The 4046-nt window shown below is 46.4% G+C and overlaps 1 pseudogene; it reads left to right on the top strand.

The window, feature by feature from the left end:
• The first annotated feature begins 3198 nt into the window (after positions 1-3198).
• Positions 3199-4046, top strand: LOC135978985 (proto-oncogene Mas-like; annotated as a pseudogene).

Below are 4046 nucleotides of genomic sequence, written 5' to 3'. Positions count from 1 at the left end.
GGTGGGGGTGTGGATAAGGGTTGGGGCAGTCAGGGGACAAGTAGGGTGGTAGGGTCCTAGGGGGCCAGTTAGGATGTGGGGAAGGTCTCAGGAGGGGGCAGTCAGGGGACAAGGAGCAGGGAGGCTTAGGTAGGGGGTGGAGTCCTGGGGGGCAGTTAGGGGCAGGGGTCCCAGGAGGGGGCAGTCAGGGGACAAGGCATGGGGGGGAGGGTTGGGGGTTCTGAGGGGGCAGGAAGTGGGAGGGAGTGGAAGGGGCAGGGGCGGGGCTAGGGCAGGACGGGGGCGGGGCTAGGGCGGGGCTCCTCCCGTCCTCTTTTTTGATTGTTGAAATATGGTAACCCTAGTATTGTGTCCAGTTCTGGGTACCACATTTCAGGAAAGATTTGGACAAATTGGAGAAAGTCCAGAGAAGAGCAACAAAAATAATTAAAGATCTAGAAAACATGATCTATGAGGGAAGATTGAAAAAATTGGGTTTGTTTAGTCTGGAGAAGAGAAGACTGAGAGGGGACATGATAACAGTTTTCAAGTACCGTATTTTCCGGCGTATAAGACGACTGGGCGTATAAGACGACCCCCAACTTTTCCAGTTAAAATATAGAGTTTGGGATTTACTCGCCGTATAAGACTACCCCTCTTCCAACGCACACCAAAAAAAATTAAAAAAACATCAGATTTGATTTCAATATGGTAATTTTAATTCAAATGCTTATGACATGCAGGTACTTAGCAGGAAAACTGTCACTTATAAACATAAGGCTGTTTGTCATCAAACATGTAAACATAAAACAGTGCAAGTGGATTAAACTTTTCCTAATTCACTCTAAAGCTGAAAGGAAGGATAAGACAATAAACCCATGGGAGCTGCCATGCTGTTTGTTTTCTAAGCTGTCAACCAAACTGGAACTGATGATGATAGGAGAAAGATAACAAACAAGAGAGAGAGAGCAAGTGCCGGGCAAGTCCCTGGCGAGTTAGCAACGCCCATCATAACTGCAAGCTACGGTATTTTTACAGGTTTTGCTGGCGTGACAGTTTCCCTTTAAAAGCCTTCAAAATCCTCCTGTTCGTCATCTGATATCATAAGTACATCAATGACATCTTGTGATACATTTGTAAGGCAGTCATTGTATGGATCGAATTCCGTATCAGATGGTGTGGTCTCAGCTTCGGCTTCCTCTTCATCTTGCCACAAGTAGTCGTCCTCCATACCACCTAATGAATTTGATATGCCACACTTCTTGAAAGACTTGATTACTGTTTCTGCATCAATATCATTCCAGGCTTTTATGACAAACTTGCACAAAACATCCAACTGTGGAGCACGCATGTTTCCTCCTTTTGTGAATGACTTTTCGCCGCTAACCATCCATTCATTCCACTGTTCTTGAATGCGATCTTTAAATGGCTTGTTTAGGCACACATCCAGTGGCTGTACCAACGATGTCAATCCTGCAGGAATAACTGCCGCATCTGTGTTTAGTCTTGCAAGCATTTGCTTGGTGCTGGGAGTTAAATGAGCCCTGAACATATCCCACACCAGTAGACTACATTTTTGAATAAGTCCACCTGGTCGCCTGCTCCATACATTATCAAGCCATAGCTTTACCCCTTCTTCATCCATCCAGCCTTTTTCATTCACATGTACAAAACAACCAACAGGGAACTTGAATTTCAGCATTGTTTTTCTTTTAAAAATAATCATTGGTCTCAGTTTGGCGCCATCAGCTGTGCATCCTAGTACCACTGTAAAACTGGACTTCTCATGTCCTGTTGTTTTAATTAAAATTGTTTTTTCACCTTTTTGATGGACAGTTTTATTTCCAACCATATCAAAATTCATTGGAGTTTCATCCATATTTCCAATACTACTTAATGCATAGCCATGTTTAGTGCGCTGTTGTATTACATATCGATGGAAACTATTTACTTTGCTATCAAGATCTGCAGGTAATTTTGGGGCAATTTTCATCTTTTGCCTCAGTACCATATTATGCCTTCCCATGAATCTAGTACACCAGGATACAGTGGCCTTAAATCTGTTGCTGTGATCTGGGTTAGATTTGGCCCACTGAAGTGCAAACAAATGTATTTTATTTCGTGTCACTACATAACCGTTTTGGCGATGCTCATGCACCATGTCTGCTACATGTTTTTTGAGTTCTGGCCAATGTGGAGTGCCTCTTCTTAATGCACACTTACCCCTTGGCATACTCTTTAATGCTTTTTCATTTGCTTTCCAGTCCCGAACCATCTTTTCTGTTACTCCATATTGTCTTGCAGCAGCGCAGTTATTATGTTCCATGGCAAAGTTTACAACTTTAAGTTTGAAACTGGCTTCATATTTCTTTCTTCTTGCTGGTGGAGCCATGATGGGGTTTTGACTGTTGGACATTTGTATACTGTACTGTATGTACTGGTGCTATACTGTATGAACAGGTACAGATACTGGTGCTGTACTGTATGTGGTACCCAGTATACAACAACCAGCCAATCACGGCAAGCGATGTACCTTACCGGCGATTGGCTGGTTGTTGTATACAAAGCCTGCTTGGATTGGTCAGCTCTCCCTGCCTGTCCAGCCTTCCCTGTCTCCAAGACTATCAGAGCGGTAGCGCAAACATGCCTCTTTCACCCGTCTGGCCCGCCCTTGTATCCTATTACCTCCTTCTCTGCCTCTCAGATCTCGCACATGCGCGCCTGCGCCGCTTCACTGCAGTCCTCAGGAGCGAGATCTGAGAGGCAGAGAAGGAGGTACGGTAATAGGATACAAGGGCGAGCCAGACGGGTGAAAGAGGCGTGTTTTTCTGGGCACAGCGCCGCTCTCTCTCTTTTTTCCATACCCCGGGCGTCCCGGACGCCTGCAGCTTGCTCCGCCCTTCACTTACACCTTCCCGGTGAGGCGCCCCCTCACCTCGTCATCGGGCGGGGATGCAGCCGCGGCCGTTTTTGAGCTCCCCCCACCATATGCGGCGACCGCAGATTCTCCAGTCCGGCTCGGAAGTTTCAGCACCCGCCCTATAAGACGACACCCGGCGTATAAGACGACCCCCGACTTTTGAGAAGATTTTCCTGGGTTAAAAAGTAGTCTTATACGCCAGAAAATACAGTACATAACAGATTGTTACAAGGAGACGGGAGAAAAATTGTTCTTCTTAACCTCTGAGGATAGGACAAAAATCAATGGGCTTAAATTGCAGCAAGAGTGGTTTAGGTTGGACATTAGGAAAAGCTTCCTGTCAGAGTGGTTAAGCACTAGAATAAATTGCCTAGGGAGGTTGTGAAATCTCCATCATTGGGGATTTTTAAGAGCAGGTTGGACAAACACCTGTCAGGGATGGGCTAGATAATACTTAGTCCTGCCTTGAGTGACTGGACTATATGATCTCTCGAGGTCCCTTCCAGTCCTATGATTCTATTCTATGTACACCACCAGCTGGTATCTCCTGATGTCCACCTGCACTGAGAGGTGTCTGTCTGTCCTCTGGTGCCAATGTCACCACTCAAAGCACCTGTCTGCCATTGTCTGTGCCCTGCTGTGGGTACTTTCCTGCTTCTCAGACTGGAGCTGTGCTTCTGCCACTCTGAAACAGTGTGTCATCCAATGACAATGCTCAGCTGCGTCTTGAATCTCTGGGTTCGCACCCCACTCATGTTTCTGTCTGGTCTGACCCTATTCACCAAGGTCTAGTGTAGCTCCCAATGACATCACCCTGCAAAGCTTTCTCTAGTTATCCTGCTCACTGTCCTCTTCTTCCTCATCTTCTACCTTCCCATGAAGATCACACCATTGCTCATGATGCCATGCCAAACAAATGGGTTCTGATTTTCACATGGCTAATTTGATGGCCTGCCTAAATATCAGCATCAACCCCATCATCTACTTCCTAGTGAGCAGCCACAGGAGGTGGTGATGCAGGGAGTCCATTAAAGTTGTGCTCCAGAGGGTCTTTGTAGATGAGGTAGAGCCAACAGAGAAGGGGGATTCTGTGGACAAGGTTGTCTGTAACCCCATGGTGCTCAGCCTAGGAAATCCACCCAGATAA

The sequence above is a fragment of the Chrysemys picta genome, unplaced genomic scaffold, assembly GCF_011386835.1.
Source record: "Chrysemys picta bellii isolate R12L10 unplaced genomic scaffold, ASM1138683v2 scaf588, whole genome shotgun sequence".
In the NCBI taxonomy this organism is placed as follows: Eukaryota; Metazoa; Chordata; order Testudines; family Emydidae; genus Chrysemys; species Chrysemys picta.
Note: the sequence above shows the minus strand (reverse complement) of the source record. Positions and strands in the feature narration are given on the sequence as shown.